This window comes from Acipenser ruthenus, chromosome 38, assembly GCF_902713425.1.
Source record: "Acipenser ruthenus chromosome 38, fAciRut3.2 maternal haplotype, whole genome shotgun sequence".
NCBI lineage: Eukaryota > Metazoa > Chordata > Actinopteri > Acipenseriformes > Acipenseridae > Acipenser > Acipenser ruthenus.
Window position 1 is genome coordinate 8,900,987 of NC_081226.1, and position 18,998 is coordinate 8,919,984.

General features: G+C 43.4%; 1 pseudogene; it reads right to left on the reverse strand.

The window, feature by feature from the left end:
* Positions 1–12,637: 12,637 nt before the first annotated feature.
* Positions 12,638–17,467, reverse strand: LOC131706961 (gastrula zinc finger protein XlCGF26.1-like; annotated as a pseudogene).
* Between the last annotated feature and the right edge of the window lie 1,531 nt (positions 17,468–18,998).

Sequence of the window (18,998 nt, forward strand, 5' to 3'; positions counted from 1 at the left end):
ACAGCTGGAGCAGTTTGCTCAGGAAGAGTGGGCCAAACTACCTGTTAACAGGTGCAGAAGTCTCATTGAGAGCTACAGAAAACGTTTGATTGCAGCGATTGCCTCTAAAGGTTGTGCAACAAAATATTAGGTTAGCGGTCCCATCATTTTTGTCCATGCCATTTTCATTTGTTTTATTATTTACAATATTATGTTGAATAAAAAATCAAAAGCAAAGTCTGATTTCTATTAAATATGGAATAAACAATGGTGGATGCCAATTACTTTTGTCAGTTTCAAGTTATTTCAGAGAAAATTGTGCATTCTTTGTTTTTTGTGGAGGGGTACCAACAAATTTGAGCACGTCTGTATATATATATATATATATATATATATATATATATATATATATATATATATACACACACACACTGAGCACACTATTACACTCGGGAGACGTTCAGGAGGACATAAAGATGTTTCGGACTTCTGTAAGTGGATCGTTTGTGCACTGGGCTTGCAACGTATCCAGATGAATTTTAATAATCCAGAAATTCACACAGACTCATTCGATTTGAAGTTTTAATGAATCAGAGTAGTATTAGTACCCCTTCGGTTTATTAACTGCTAAAATATGGATTGAGTAGTTACAGACTACGTAGAATCCCAGCTGACAGGCAACCTGGGCAGTCCAGTGCCTTAACAGGTGTTAGCATTAATACTTCAATACATTTATGATTACAACATGTTTTGCCCTAAGGCTACACATGCATAAAACTAAAGATGGCCACAGCTCCTGTCTCTCAAGTCAACAACATTCTTAAAACACCCGGCAACTCCCTCCATAAAATGAATTAGCAATCATCCCCTAGTCCATCTCTCCTACATCTCCGAAATATGCAAGGTGAACTTTTGAACTGATGTTATTCTTTCTTGGTACCAGAGTTCCCAAACACAGCATGCATGTGAATACAGTACAAGTATATGAAGAATACATAGAAAGATGTGTTTAATATGTAACACCTACTTTGGTGTAATTATTCCCAATCCTTGGGTCAAAATATATATGCACATATATATCCCTTTTAACATCAAAAGACATCCTCCTTATTTGATTGGCTTTATTACATGTAGAGATGTGGTTTAACAATTAACTAAAACATATTGGATAGGGGCTGGTAGAAGGCTCATAGCAAACTTCAATGCAGGCAACTATATATCCAAGCATTCTCACTTAAATCCAGTCTATCAGGAACATAGTCAAACTATAACAGTCTCATTGTAGCCATTCAGTGCTTTAAAACATGACCTCTCTCTCATCCTGTTCAGGTAAGTTCTGAACCACCTGCTTCTCTATCAAGGTCATCCATCATTGATAGAAGACTCTTTTGTAAGCATCTTCTCAGACGTATGGCCTCCCTCATTTGTTCCTAGAGATATTTCTTATGTGTAATAGATCACTCATTATATAAACCTTGGATTCCAAACCCCCAAACTTCACCCTCCGCCTGGTACTATAAACAAGCACGGGTTACCAAGATGAATTACCTTCTTTGTTGCAAGCTTGCGGTATGCCTGACACAGACTGGTATCATTCTATTCTGATGAATAATAATAATCTTCAGTAATTCTGATTATCACGAGTCTGTTCCGAATGCATACTGTCAGTTTGTACTGAAGTTACAGTAACACTGAAATCAAATTTCAATTACAGTACAGTGAAAAGTATTATAAATGTAAAAGTACTGTGCATGTTATTGAAAATACGGTTGTAAGTGAACTTTTAAGGAGTATACATGGCAAATGAACTGCAGTTGAAATGTGCATGTCCCAGCTGCTGTGCTCATTCCTCAGGGTGTGTCTCATAATGATTCCAGATTCAGGCACATTCTGATCACAGGCATTTTTAAAGCACAGAAGCAAGGCGTCCTCGGCATCAGGTATTGAGCAAATCAGAAACGCTGACGACTTGCATCCAGTTTGCTGTTCACAGGCCTGTATTATTGTATCCCGTTATTTCAGAACGGTTTTCAAAGTGCTTGTGGGAATGTTGAAATCTGCAGCAGCATCTTTCTTTTTCTTGTACGGTGCTGCATTATCCATCGCTTTCAGCACCTCCACTTGTCATCAAGGAGCGCACGTATTTGTGTGAGCAGCATGGCAACTCGAAATGCATCATGGGAACTGAAGTCCCCAAACGACACTAAAATACAGAACAGAGATGCTAATGTGGATGCAAGTGAATACATTTCCCACAATCCTTTACACTCAGCTGTTTGAACTAGGATGTTTCATTTTATTCACATTTCTTCCCTGGGAAGGCTCCAAAATAATTTGCATCTGTGTTAAATTAAGTATTATAAGAAATTATTTACAATAAGCAATACCGAATTCAGATCTAGTAGTAAGCGTGGCATTGACTCCTCATAATGTGGATGTTGCAGAATGTTTGTGTGTGAAAGCATGTGTTGCACCAGTATGTATTTATGTGTACGAATGGTAAATAAATCCCTTGCAAAATCTATACCCAGCCCCCATGTTTATTCCCATTACCACACTGCATTGTATATTATCCTGTGCTCTGTAATCTACAGACCCCCCATGCTGATTCCATTACCACACTGCATTGTATATTATCCTGTGCTCTGTAATCTACAGACCCCCCATGCTGATTCCATTACCACACTGCATTGTATATTATCCTGTGCTCTGTAATCTACAGACCCCCCATGCTGATTCCATTACCACACTGCATTGTATATTATCCTGTGCTCTGTAATCTACAGACCCCCCATGCTGATTCCATTACCACACTGCATTGTATATTATCCTGTGCTCTGTAATCTACACACCCGTGATAGAGAGAAAGGATTGGTGCTGTAAATCTCCCTCCCGATTAGAAAGGGCGCTGTGTAAGGGGGAAGGTATGCTGTCTCCTAGATCTGCCACCTCGGTGGTAGGTGGAAACAGGAAGGTGAGCATATTAGCAGGGGCACGTAGCTGCAAGTACTCAGGACGATTCCATTGCGGTCAGCTGCGGGGCAGCCCTCTATTGGAGAAACCATGGCGACGCGTTGACTGCAGGGAGGAGTTTGCTGGGTACAAAGGGGAAGCAGCTACGTCAAAACCTCCCCTTGCGCTGAGTTAATGGAAACGACCGTCCGGAGCCGATGTTTGTTTTGTGTGTTACGTGTCTGCTTTGTCAGTTAACAGAGGAGCTGGAGTAAGGGAGGCTGTAGCCACTGAGCCAACACTTACACCAGAGCACACCCCTCATCGCACAGCACTTACACCAGAGCACGCCCCTCATCGCACAGCACTTACACCAGAGCACGCCCCTCATCGCACAGCACTTACCCCAGAGCACGCCCCTCATCGCACAGCACTTACCCCAGAGCACGCCCCTCATCGCACAGCACTTACACCAGAGCACGCCCCTCATCGCACAGCACTTACCCCAGAGCACGCCCCTCATCGCACAGCACTTACCCCAGAGCACGCCCCTCATCGCACAGCACTTACCCCAGAGCACGCCCCTCATCGCACAGCACTTACCCCAGAGCACGCCCCTCATCGCACAGCACTTACACCAGAGCACGCCCCTCATCGCACAGCACTTACCCCAGAGCACGCCCCTCATCGCACAGCACTTACCCCAGAGCACGCCCCTCATCGCACAGCACTTACCCCAGAGCACGCCCCTCATCGCACAGCACTTACCCCAGAGCACGCCCCTCATCGCACAGCACTTACCCCAGAGCACGCCCCTCATCGCACAGCACTTACCCCAGAGCACACCCCTCATCGCACAGCACTTACCCCAGAGCACGCCCCTCATCGCACAGCACTTACCCCAGAGCACGCCCCTCATCGCACAGCACTTACCCCAGAGCACGCCCCTCATCGCACAGCACTTACACCAGAGCACACCCCTCATCGCACATCACTTACACCAGAGCACACCCCTCATCGCACAGCACTTACCCCAGAGCACACCCCTCATCGCACAGCACTTACCCCAGAGCACGCCCCTCATCGCACAGCACTTACCCCAGAGCACGCCCCTCATCGCACAGCACTTACCCCAGAGCACGCCCCTCATCGCACAGCACTTACCCCAGAGCACGCCCCTCATCGCACAGCACTTACACCAGAGCACACCCCTCATCGCACAGCACTTACCCCAGAGCACGCCCCTCATCGCACAGCACTTACCCCAGAGCACGCCCCTCATCGCACAGCACTTACCCCAGAGCACGCCCCTCATCGCACAGCACTTACCCCAGAGCACGCCCCTCATCGCACAGCACTTACCCCAGAGCACGCCCCTCATCGCACAGCGCACGCACCACAAGCCCCGAAGGAGAAGAGCACATTTTCGTGCACGGAGGACTGTGGTTATCGGAGTGTCTGTTTGTTTTCTGTTGTTTGAGCCTGGACCCTGCCGTGTTTGCCCCAATACCATCGCTGGTAGCGGGGCTATTTACTATTTGTCCCGTGTGGATTATTTTTGTAATATTTCTGTTTTGTATTAAAAAGGATTATTTTTTGGGATACAACAGTCTGGACATTATACATTCATTGCACTGCACCATTCATCCTGTCACACCCCCTATGCTGATTCCATCAATTATTTCCAAACGAGCTCATGATCCAGAAAATGAAACCCAGTGGAACAATAACACCACGACACTGTTCTCTAGATGATCCATTTTATCAAAGTGAGTTCAGTGATACGCTACAAAAGGAAGAAAGAACACGAGTATCACAATAATCACAACGTGAAGTTAAGCAATGGATAATATTCAGGTACTATTTCAGATGCAATGGAAAATATCAATGATAAGTAAAAGCAACCATTCTATCAATCATCTATATTTGTCATTCTATAATAATAATAATAATAATAATAATAATAATAATAATAATAATAATGTTCTTGTATCAATAAGCAAAATAGCATGAATAACATGTGCAAGTAGAATTGTTTTAATATACAGTATAAGAGTCAGGAAAGAAATATAATCTCAGTAAATTCTAATAGGATATTACGAAATCGTAATTCATTCTTTAGCAATGTGTTGTTTAATTATACATCCTTCAGATAGAATCCACGACCCTTAAACTGAACACCGTTACATGTGTTATTATCCATCCTGTATTCGTTCCAGCACCTGTTACACAATTAACCAGATCGCTTCAAATATTTACACGTCTCATATTGTCAGATTGTTCCATCAGATATTACACTGACCCGTTTCTCTTGTCCAGCGACTCACAGCCACACCCTGTTATACTTTATAAATCTTCATCATTCTACAATTCTACATGTATTACATTCCCACATATAGATTCTGTCAATCTCTGCACTCTTTAGCTGAGCTGGGATACTCAATTCTACATGTATTACATTCCCACATATAGATTTGGTCAATCTCTGATTTCCATTACACGAGAGTAGATGTTAAAACTTCATGCTGATTTGAACTCGGCTCTCGCCAAGATAAGCACCAACTAAGACGTAGCTTTACAGTAAACTAATGTGATCCATATGTGTCTCCATCCATTTACGTTTCCTTCCATATGCTGATGTAGATATCCTTCTGTCTGGTGTTAATGGCTGAAGTGTAATGCTGGCTCCAGGGATCAGTTTATTTTGCCTCCCTGGCGCATCAGCACACACAACGGCTGCGATGCTGGCTCCGGGGATCAACCATAGTGCGGCCTCCCCAGCGCATCAGCATGACAACCGTCTGGATTGAGCTAAGTAGGGTTGTGGCAAAGTGGTAAAGACGTGCAGGTGAGTGCAGTGCAGAATAATCACACAGACAAACGTTGGTACAGGTGCAAGGGTGTTTATTTAATGTAATAAATGTCCAGAGCCTTAAGGCAAAACCTGTAAATAATAATAGTGCTGGAAGTGATACAGCGGCGTGTATCACTTCTATTTGTAATCCTACGGGTTTGACCCGTATCCCCAAAGTCCCGTTCAGACACCCACACTAAACACAAACACAAAGACAGTGCGTGATTCAAGTGCTAAAAGGTGCAAACAAAAGACAGTTCCGATAGTGAAAAGGTGAGTGGTGAAGTCCGGGTTTTTCGCTGGCCTGCGGCTGCAGCTCCGGATCGTGCTCAGTAATCTTTAGTGAGAAAACAACACACAAGACACACAGTGTTAAGACACAGACACAAAACACTCATGGTCGATTCCACAGATACGGGCTCCTTCTTGGTTATATAATTTAACCATATGCAAAGGAACAGATCACTGAAGCCATGCCCCCTATTTATACCCTCGCCCATGACCCCGAGGTTAACGAGCGCATCCGCTCCTCCAGTCCTCGGATGCCACGCCGCTTACCGTCTGGGTCACTGAGCTCGGGTGCCATAGCTCCGCCCCCTTCCGAACTGACCGACTTCCATCTACCCTACGGAATAAATTGTCGTGCCATTTTCTATTCCTCGTACACCGTGCTCTCACAGGTCGAGAGGGAGATCTAACACTAAGACTCATTCGATCTCTGTCACAAGGGTACATCTCTGGGGTTTTCAAGTGGGCACCTTCCATCCTCAGTGTTTCGTCGACTAGCCCAGGACACCTCAAGAGGGCTCGACGGTGATTCTGGCGTCCCAGCATCACCCCCCTCCGTCCCCCACTCAACTCAGCCCAGCTTACTTACCTGTACATCAGCGTTTCCTTCTTTCTATTGTGCTTGAGATCCCCAGCCAGAATCTTTCCGTCTCAACCACAGCCAGTTGCTGCTCCTCTCTGCTGCTTCAGATAAGTTCTTCACTGTGCGACGCAACTCTTGGCCACTGAATCCGACGTCTCTGAGAAACCGGGTTGTAGAGTGTGCCACAAATCCTCGACAACCCACTTCCACTGGGTAAACCCGGACTCTCCATCCTCGCTGTTCCGCTTCAGTGGCTAGTTGAGCATACCGCAGTTTCTTCCTCTCATACGCCTCATCTACAGCATCCTCCCATGGCACTGTTAACTCTACCAGGTGAACAAGGCGTGCTGATCCAGACCACAAGACAATATCTGGTCGAAGGTTAGTGGTGGCAATCTCAGGTGGAAAAATAAGCCGTTGACCAACATCTGCCAGCATTTTCCAGTCTCTAGCAGCTTCCAGTTGTCCTGGGCGAGGATTGGTTTTAACACCTTTTCTTGGTGGTTGCTCTCCTGGGCGGAGGAATGTTGTCTTTTGTGTGTAATGTTTTGATGGAACAGGTGGCAACTTATTGGTCATGTTACGCTTGTCTTCCAATGCTAAGGCCAAACATCGCAGCACCTGGTCATGGCGCCAAGTAAACCGTCCTTGGCTAAGAGCCACCTTACATCCTGTCAAAATGTGCCTTAATGTTGCAGGTGATGAACACAAAGGACATGAGGGATCCTCTCCTACCCAGAGGTTTAGGTTCTGTGGTGATGGGAGAACATCATATGTTGACCTGATGAGGAAACTGATCCTGCTCTGTTCCATTGACCATAGGTCTTGCCAGCCAATCTTGCGTTGTTCCACACTCTCCCATCTCATCCATTCTCCCTGCTTGGCCTGGGAAATGGCCTTTATACACCTCATCCTCTCCTCCTGCTTTTGCACCTCATTGACTACCAGCTTCCTCCTTTGAGCTGGGGCTGCCTTGTGCCATGTAGGAGGAGCTGAACTGAAACCAAGACCCCCTCTTCCATGCTGAACTTGCCCCATGATATCACCAATTCGAAGGGCAGCCTTTGCATCTTCCACAGCTTTCTTTGCCGCCCACTTTCTTCCAGTTTTCAACACAGGTGCTGCCTCCCTTACGCATTTGTCACGTGACTCTGCTAATGTCATTTCCAGTCTGACCTTGGCGCACTTAAACTCCTCAGTTAGAGCAGAGACTGGTAGCTGCAGTATTCCTTTACCATAAAGTCCCACTCTGCTGAGGCACCATGGAACTCCCAACCATTTCCTGATGTATGAACTGATTAAAGCTTCCAGCTTCTCTACTGTTGTCAAAGAAACCTCGTACACAGTCAGTGGCCACAGCAACCTCGGCAGTAGACCAAACTGAAAGCACCAGAGTTTTAGTTTACCTGGTGGAGCGCAGCTGTCTATGCTCTTCAACCCTTCCACTGCTTGTTGTCTAACTTCTCCCACACGAACTGTGTCCTTTAGATCCCCGTCGTACCATCTCCCAAGACTCTTCACTGGCTTCTCAGACACTGTTGGTATTGCCTCACCATTAATGAAGAATGTTTTATCTACTACTTTGCCTATAATTATAGAGATGCTCCTTGATTTAGTGGGCTTGAATTGCATTTGTGCCCATTCAATGTTATTGGTTAATTTGCCCAATAATCGATTAGTGCAGGCTACTGTTGTAGTCATGGTTGCCACGTCATCCATGTATGCTCGAATTGGTGGTAGTCGCATTCCAGAAGCCAAACGCTCTCCTCCTACTACCCATTTTGATGCCCTAATGATTACTTCCATTGCCATGGTAAAAGCCAGTGGAGAAATGGTGCATCCTGCCATTATTCCAACCTCTAGGCATTGCCATGTAGTGCTGAATTCTGAAGTTGAAAAACTGAATTGCAAATCTCCAAAGTAGGCTTTAACTAAATTTGTTATTGTCATCGGTACACTGAAAAAATCAAATGCTGCCCAAAGAAGTTCATGTGGCACTGAACCATAAGGATTAGCCAAATCCAGGAATGTCACATGGAGCTCCTTCCTCTCCTTTTTAGTTGATTGAATTTGTTACCAGATCACATTGATGTGTTCTAAGCAACCTGGGAAACCTGGAATGCCCGCTTTTTGTATTGAAGTGTCAATGAAGCAGTTCTTTAATAGGTAAGCTGACAATCTCTGAGCAATAATGCTGAAGAAAATCTTGCCTTCTACGTTTAATAGGGAAATGGGACGAAACTGACTGATGCTTGTAGAATCTTTTTCTTTAGGTATAAAGACTCCACCTGCTCGGCGCCATGCTCTTGGTACAACCTGTTTTTCACATGCCACTTTTATCAATTTCCACAGAATTCGTAGAACTCCTGAAGCACTCTTGTACACTCTGTACGGAACTCCATTAGGCCCTGGAGATGATGAAGCCCTTGCTTTTTTCACAGCTTGCTCTACTTCTTTCCACTTAGGTGCACAGTCCTCCATTTGGTATTCTGGTGGATTGATAGGTGGGATGTCTGAAGGAACTGACATAGGCTCCTGCCTTTTTCAATCTGTATGTGTTTCCTCCAAATATCTCTCCAGCTCAACCTTAGATGCTTTTAGTGTGCCATTCTTCTCACTGGTGAATAACTTCTTTACAAATTTGAATGGGTCTTTATAAAAGTTAGCTCTCGCACGCTCCTTCTTTTTGTAGCGTTTCTGTAGGCGCTCAGCTCTGCGCAATGTTGCAAGCTTATCTTTTATGACCCTTTGTAAGAGATTGAGTCCCTCCTTCTGACTTTGTTCTGCTCTTCTCCATTGGTTCCTCAGCTGTCTCCTTTCTCTAACTAAGCGTTCAATCTCCTGCTGCCGTCTAGACTTTCCAGGAATAGTTTGTACTTTTTCCTTCCTTTTTTCAACTCCAAACCTCTCACTTCCATATGCGTAGATGATGGTCTTTTCTTGCTCTAGAATTTTCTATGTTATTTAAAAAAAAGAATAGAAAGAAAAGAAAGAAATCAAATGAAGAGAAAAAAAATCAGATGAAATATATAAAAAATGAGTAACAGTTTTTGGGGGGGGTCGGTAGAAAAATGAAATTAGATCTAATATAAATTTACAAAAGTAAGATACAGTATTCAAAAAATATGTAAAATATCAATTGTATGCTCAAACTCACTAGCTTAACAGTTCCTCTCTAACCAACTCAACCAGACACAAGTCTGAGATACAAGGTTTCACTCACAGTAGCTATAAACAAAAAACACACAGTTCCTAATGTTTATTTTTACCCTATGATCACTGAGTTTACAACACTTTTTTAAAGTTGGAACTACAGTAGCTCTCACACGCTCGGTGCATTACAATGGTGTCACACGATGATACAGTAGCTCCCACACGCTCGGTGCATTACAATGGTGTCACACGATGATACAGTAGCTCCCACACGCTCTGTACATTACAATGGTGTCACACGATGATACAGTAGCTCCCACACGCTCTGTACATTACAATGGCGTCACACGATGATACAGTAGCTCCCACACGCTCTGTGCATTACAATGGTGTCACACGATGATACAGTAGCTCCCACACGCTCGGTGCATTACAATGGTGTCACACGATGATACAGTAGCTCCCACACACTCTGTGCATTACAATGGTGTCACACGATGATACAGTAGCTCCCACACGCTCTGTACATTACAATGGTGTCACACGATGATACAGTAGCTCCCACACGCTCGGTGCATTACAATGGTGTCACACGATGATACAGTAGCTCCCACACGCTCTGTACATTACAATGGTGTCACACGATGATACAGTAGCTCCCACACGCTCTGTACATTAGAATGGTGTCACACGATGATACAGTAGCTCCCACACACTCTGTACATTACAATGGTGTCACACGATGATACAGTAGCTCCCACACACTCTGTACATTACAATGGTGTCACACGATGATACAGTAGCTCCCACACGCTCGGTGCATTACAATGGTGTCACACGATGATACAGTAGCTCCCACACGCTCTGTGCATTACAATGGTGTCACACGATGATACAGTAGCTCCCACACGCTCTGTACATTACAATGGTGTCACACGATGATACAGTAGCTCCCACACGCTCGGTGCATTACAATGGTGTCACACGATGATACAGTAGCTCCCACACGCTCTGTACATTACAATGGTGTCACACGATGATACAGTAGCTCCCACACGCTCTGTACATTAGAATGGTGTCACACGATGATACAGTAGCTCCCACACACTCTGTACATTACAATGGTGTCACACGATGATACAGTAGCTCCCACACACTCTGTACATTACAATGGTGTCACACGATGATACAGTAGCTCCCACACACTCTGTACATTATAATTGTGTCACACAATGATACAGTAGCTCCCACACACTCTGTACATTATAATTGTGTCACACGATGATACAGTAGCTCCCACACACTCTGTACATTACAATGGTGTCACACGATGATACAGTAGCTCCCACACACTCTGTACATTACAATGGTGTCACACGATGATACAGTAGCTCCCACACACTCTGTACATTATAATTGTGTCACACGATGATACAGTAGCTCCCACACACTCTGTACATTACAATGGTGTCACACGATGATACAGAAGCTCCCACACACTCTGTACATTACAATGGTGTCACACGATGATACAGTAGCTCCCACACGCTCTGTACATTACAATGGTGTCACACGATGATACAGTAGCTCCCACACACTCTGTACATTACAATGGTGTCACACGATGATACAGTAGCTCCCACACGCTCGGTGCATTACAATGGTGTCACACGATGATACAGTAGCTCTCACACGCTCAGTGCATTACAATGGTGTCACACGATGATACAGTAGCTCCCACACACTCTGTACATTACAATGGTGTCACACGATGATACAGTAGCTCCCACACGCTCAGTGCATTACAATGGTGTCACACGATGATACAGTAGCTCTCACACGCTCAGTGCATTACAATGGTGTCACACGATGATACAGTAGCTCCCACACACTCTGTACATTACAATGGTGTCACACGATGATACAGTAGCTCTCACACGCTCAGTGCATTACAATGGTGTCACACGATGATACAGTAGCTCCCACACGCTCTGTACATTACAATGGTGTCACACGATGATACAGTAGCTCCCACACGCTCGGTGCATTACAATGGTGTCACACGATGATACAGTAGCTCCCACACGCTCTGTACATTACAATGGTGTCACACGATGATACAGTAGCTCCCACACGCTCTGTACATTACAATGGTGTCACACGATGATACAGTAGCTCCCACACACTCTGTACATTACAATGGTGTCACACGATGATACAGTAGCTCCCACACGCTCGGTGCATTACAATGGTGTCACACGATGATACAGTAGCTCCCACACACTCTGTACATTACAATGGTGTCACACGATGATACAGTAGCTCCCACACGCTCGGTGCATTACAATGGTGTCACACGATGATACAGTAGCTCCCACACGCTCTGTGCATTACAATGGTGTCACACGATGATACAGTAGCTCCCACACGCTCGGTGCATTACAATGGTGTCACACGATGATACAGTAGCTCCCACACGCTCTGTACATTACAATGGTGTCACACGATGATACAGTAGCTCCCACACGCTCTGTACATTACAATGGTGTCACACGATGATACAGTAGCTCCCACACGCTCTGTACATTACAATGGTGTCACACGATGATACAGTAGCTCTCACACGCTCGGTGCATTACAATGGTGTCACACGATGATACAGTAGCTCCCACACACTCGGTGCATTACAATGGTGTCACACGATGACAGTCAGGAGCAGGAAGTGTCTTCCTCTCTGTCACATGAACAAAACAAGACATAGAAGAATAGTTGTATGTTACTTCAAAGCTGATTTCATGAAGCACAGCTCGATAAAACAGCTACTAATCAAAAGGTAAACTTTTTTTATTATCAATCCTCATTGAAAAGAAAACAAAAGTTACACACAGATTGTTTTAAATTCATTCTGGATGTTTCCAGTACAAGCCAAAGATGGCCACTGCTTGCATTCAAACAGGCTGTAAATTACATTTAACAACTGCATCACATCAAATATATTTTATCTGTGTAATATAATGACATTAATATGTTGTGTAATAACTCCTCGATGAGCGACCCCGAGGGAAAAAACAGCAATCCAGATTTTTATTTTTTTTTTAAAAACATTTTTAACCATGTTTTTAATCATGAAGTGCCAGGTACGTCTGTATCGCAAAAGAGGTTAATGTTAAAATATAATGTAATTGATTTGCAGAGTCAGTGTGATACCTGGAAAATAAATGTGCTGAGCCGATACAGAACCTTGTAGAACTGTGGTTGTGCCGTAGTTCAAAGAAACACTGCAGTTAAAACGGAAGGCTTTTTTTTTTTTTAATGCCTGCCCATTAGCATCAAAGATTGTACAGTATTTATCATTACTCAGGACTTCAAGGTAATGTAGCAATTTACCCACTGAAAATACATTTTACTCAGTGTTAAAATTAGAGGGTAAGTTACTCCTAGACCCAAAACCTTATCTGGAGCGCTGATGTAAGGTAATGTTTCTTTCTGAATGAACATGGTCCTCAGGGTTTGTCTCCGGTGTGAATTCACTGGTGTGTTTGAAGATGTCCTAACTTGTTGAAACTGTTCCCACAGTCAGAGCACTGGTACAATTTCTCTCCTGTGTGAGTTTGCCGGTGTGTTGTTTGAGGTTACTTAACTGACTAAAACTCTTCCCACAGTCAGAGCAGCAATACGGTTTCTCTCCTGTATGAATTCGCTGGTGTGTTTTCAGTGTTCCTGAATTTGTGAAACTCTTCCCACAGTCAGTGCAACAATACGGTTTCTCTCCTGTGTGAATTCGCTCATGTTTTGTCAGGGTTCCTCTTTCTCTGAAACTCTTCCCACAGTCAGAGCAGCAATACGGTTTCTCTCCTGTATGAATTCGCTGGTGTTTATTCAGGGAGTCTGCATGCCTGAAACTCTTCCTACAGTCAGAGCAGCAATACGGTTTCTCTCCTGTGTGAATTTGCTCATGTTTTGTCAGTGCTCCTCTTTCTCTGAAACTCTTCCCACAGTCAGAGCAGCAATACGGTCTCTCTCCTGTGTGAATTTTATGGTGTGTTTTCAGGTTTCCTAACAGACTGAAACTCTTCCCACAGTCAGAGCAGCAATATGGTTTCTCTCCTGTATGAATTCGCTGGTGTGTTTTCAGTTGTTCTGAAACTCTGAAACTCTTCCCACAGTCAGAGCAGCAATACGGTTTCTCTCCTGTGTGAATTTGCTGGTGTGATTTCATGTGTCCTAACAGACTGAAACTCTTCCCACAGTCAGAGCAGCAATACGGTTTCTCTCCTGTGTGAATTTGCTGGTGTGCTTTCAGGGCTCCTGATTGACTGAAACTCTTCCCACAGTCAGAGCAGCGATACGGTTTCTCTCCTGTGTGAATTCGCTCGTGATTTCTCAGGGTTCCTCTTTCCCTGAAACTCTTCCCACAGTCAGAGCAGCAATATGGTTTCTCTCCTGTGTGAATTCGCTGGTGTGAAACAAGGTGTCCGGACTGACTGAAACTCTTCCCACAGTCAGAGCAGTGATACGGTTTCACTCCTGTGTGAATTCGTTGGTGTGTTTTCAGGTTTCGTAACCGACTGAAACTCTTCCCACAGTCAGAGCAGCGATACAGTTTCTCTCCAGTGTGAATTCGCTGGTGTGTTTTCAGTTGTTCTGAAACTCTGAAACTCTTCCCACAGTCAGAGCAGTGATACGGTTTCTCTCCTGTGTGAATTCGTTGGTGTGTTTTCAGGTTTCGGAACCGACTGAAGCTCTTCCCACAGTCAGAGCAGCGATACAGTTTCTCTCCTGTGTGAATTCGCTGGTGTGTTTTCAGGTGTCCTAACTGGGTGAAACCTTTCCCACAGTCAGGATATTTTCCACTGCCTGCTGCTGGACTGGAACCTGGAAAATATGAATAGGAAAGAAAGTAAGAGGGACTGCCGGTAGGCTTCGGGCATGTGGCTGGGTGGAGGAGTGGATTAAAGCAGGGGAAAATGTCAAATTAAAAACATTTTCTATGTTTAAACCTGTAACATTATAAATAAAGCTAATCTAAACTGTCCTTTACTCATTTGAATAAATAATGTGAAAGATGGAAATCACATAGTTAAAACTTCAAACACTAATTTTAATGAATACAATAAATTGCAAAGATTAAACAGACGTTTTTATCAACCTTTTAAATTAGGTACCATTGTATAATTATTATTATAATGTTTCTACAAAAAATATTCTAGCGTTATTTTAAGACGTCTGTATAAAATAGCAGTATAACCAAACATTTTAATAAATCAATTACCGGCATGCAACAAGACTTATCAGTTTGATTCATAACTTGATTTAGTTAATATTGAAACATACATCAAAGCACGCAATATTTTAAATGTTAATAGCTACTTAGTGACAAAAACGTATTCATCATTGGCATCAATTGTAAATGAATGTTATTATAAAAGTTAGTATGGAAACGCTTCTACAAAAGAAAAAAACCCATTCCAGCTCCTCAAAGCTGAGCCCGCGGTACAAATGCATTCAAACTCCTGCAGCTGCCTTTTCTGTTCTTTATACTTTGCAAAACGTATTCTTTGGTAGCGGATTCGACATATTGTAATGTTATGAATACTGAACACACTTTTTACATCTGCCAGCAGAGCGATCACATGACCTCAACACCGCCCTATTGCCAGAGCTCTCGCTCTACATCCCGCCTACAGGAAGGCAATCTGTTAGCTCTGATTTGTGAATTTCTGCTTTGATTGACAGTCCGTCGATACTCCCTTGCTACACTTTATTTTTCTATAATTACAGCTGCTGCCGACGCCTGCTTATCGTTATTAATAGAAAAAAACACATAGAATGTCATTGCACCCGCGGCCCGAAGGTGGTGCTGTTTGGAACCCCGGGATTAAAGTGTGTGCATTTTAGCTGTGGGGTTTGCTCTGGGTTACACCAGTTTAAAAATGCAAAGTTAAACTTAAAGCCTTTCTGTGTGAAAGCAAAGTCAGTAAAGACTGATGCTGGTGAAACCGAGCCCTGGGATCAAAATCTGACTGTGAAGTTCTCCTGTAATGTTTCAGGTCTATTTCCTGTAACACATGCTACAATTTCTCATCGAGGCATTTTATGACTTTTCTATCTTGGATTATGTACAGATGCATACATAGAACTGCAGTGTAATGTAGTATAATCTGTCAATGATGTGCTTGGAGACTGGAACGGCTCCCTCCCTCTCTCTGTTTGGAATCATCTTGTTTATTGTTGTACAGATATACATCACGGTGCATTAGAAATGTGCAGCCCCATGCCATAGCATTACATTACACATGCAGGGTTTATGTGTTTTGTTAATTCAATTCTCTCCATTTATCATTCCTATAATTGAATCCCAACACAGTGGGTTTCAGGACTCCAGTATACAGACAGAAACACAAGCAGTTTATTTTATACAGTTACACAGACTGTAAATGCATCAGCAACCTACACTACAGACAAAAGTTTAGAAACACCTAGAATTTGAGGATGGCGACAATAAAAAATAAAAAAAATATGCAATGTGACATTGAAATCTAACATACTGTGCTACTACTGTGGCTTCCGGTGGACTTTTCCAATATAATTTAGTAGTTTCTTTGATTACATGATGCTAAATGAAAGGTCTAACTGATGTTTACATGTTTTTTTATTATGCCTCAATCCTACAATTGTAGGAGATGCAAAGCTTTTGTGCATAGCTGTAGAGCCCTGTCTAATCCAGCCCCTCTACAAACCAGCATTCTAATTCGGTATGATTTTGGGGTCCCGATCTAATCCCTATTGAAATGAATGGTGTGATCCCCTCTACAATCCAGAGCCTGGCTATTCTGGAATCTGTCTGCCTAAATCAATGTATATCTGACTACAGCATCGACTCATGTGATTTTTCTTTTTTATGTTTGAAACTGGTCTGTAAAACAAAACAAATACAAATCCAGTAATCCGTCGCGTATCTGACTGCGGAGGGACCAGAGTAAATACCATTTACTTTTAAAGTGTTCAAATAGATTAGTCATTTTTAGATCAGTATTCTGATTGGACAGGTTTTAAAAGTAATCTAACAAATATGCTCCCTCCCTCTCAACCACACTGTGGATTTCACGCAATCTAGAATGACAATGTCACAGCTACTGGGAGTCACTCACCTGCTAGACTGCATTCTGAATGGGAGCGCCCTTCTTCCTTTCCACCTCCTTGCATGCTGTTGGGAGAGCCTTCCTCTCCAGCGCCTTGCTCTCTCACGCAGATTCTCTCCAGCACCACGCTACACTCCCGCAGGCGTACAGGCTCCAGCTCAGGGATGTTTGGTTTGAAGTCCTCAGATTCTTCCTTCACTGGTTCCATGTGGTCAAACTCTACTTCAGGGGGCTCCTGTTTAATACAGTCAGTTTCCAGCACCTCTTCTTGTTTCACAGGAAGGGATTCTTCCATCTGGGGGATCTCCAATTCATTGTGCTCAGCTTTAATCTCAGAGACCTCTGGCTGGCTGCTGTCACATTGCATCTCACAGAGCTGCTGTTTAATGGGGAGGGAAGCCAGCCCAGAGAACTCCACTCTAATGGGGACAAGTTCAAGTTCAGGGAACTCCTCTTTAATCTGGACAGATTCCATCTTCACACTGTCCATGGCAGCACACGGGATTCTGTTTAGTAGCTGCTGAAAAAATAATCATGTATCAATTTAAATAGTGTAATGAACGGCATTCAAGGGACAAATGCAATCTGGCATTATAGCAGGAGTGGCTTTACTATTGAAGGAACACAGAATTTCTTGTAATAAATGTATAATATCATACAATTTTATCTGTTGAAAAAGTTTAACCCTTTGCGGACCAGGTCCAGCATTACAATTTTCCCTTTCCGGTCCGACATCATCAAAAAGATGTCAAGCGCAGGTCTCTAGTCGTTTTTTCTCAGGAAAAAGCAGAGAAAAGCTTTCAATGGCTGAGTGAGACCGATAGCAGCCGAAAAAAAAAAGGAGGCGGATGTGAGCAATACAGATAGTCCCTTCAACACAGACATAACACGGACATAAACAAACAAGATAGCTGCTTCCGCATCCAGCGCTCAAAGAATATCACAGACATTTGCCAAGCTTGACGTTACAGTAATAAAATAATGCCAAATGCATACTGTGAGTTTCTATTGAAGCTACAGTAACACTGAAATCAAATTTCATTGACAGCACAATGAAAAGTATTATAAATGTAGTAGTACTGTGCATTTTATTGACAATACGGTTGTAAGAGAGCCTGCAGAAGGGCAGCAGGAGAGAGCCCTGCACACTATTAGCGGGGACAGGGCACAGCCCTGCTTGTATAGAGGCTTTGTATTATTAATAGAATGTACAAATATGACTGTATTATTAATAGAATGTATAAATATGACTATTATTAATAGAATGTATAAATATGACTGTATTATTAATAGAATGTATAAATATGACGGCGCAGCCTTGTGTTTTGTTTTGTATTTTTAAAAGATCTGATGTTTTGTTATTGTCTAAAAACCTTGTGCAGAAACAGTGAAGGAAACTGCCCAGACTGACCCAGGGTCTGTTTTGTTTATTTTAGTGTTCGTGACTTTGTTTTGTTTTAACTGTTTGATTTCACTCTGTGAGCAAGTGTTTTTGTTAAAATGTTTCTTTTTGTATTTATTTTTGTGTTTGTAAAGAAACACGACGATGTCAATTTAGTACATTGTCAATACAAACTGAACCGTGTCACGCTCAACACGGTCTGTCTCAAGAAGTCAATACAAACTGAACCGTGTCACGCTCAACACGGTCTGTCTCAAGAAGTCAATACAAACTGAACCGTGTCACGCTCAACACGGTCTGTCTCAAGAAGTCAATACAAACTGAACCGTGTCACGCTCAACACGGTCTGTCTCAAGAAGTCAATACAAACTGAACCGTGTCACGCTCAACACGGTCTGTCTCAAGAAGTCAATACAAACTGAACCGTGTCACGCTCAACACGGTCTGTCTCAAGAAGTCAATACAAACTGAACCGTGTCACGCTCAACACGGTCTGTCTCAAGAAGTCAATACAAACTGAACCGTGTCACGCTCAACACGGTCTGTCTCAAGAAGTCAATACAAACTGAACCGTGTCACGCTCAACACGGTCTGTCTCAAGAAGTCAATACAAACTGAACCGTGTCACGCTCAACACGGTCTGTC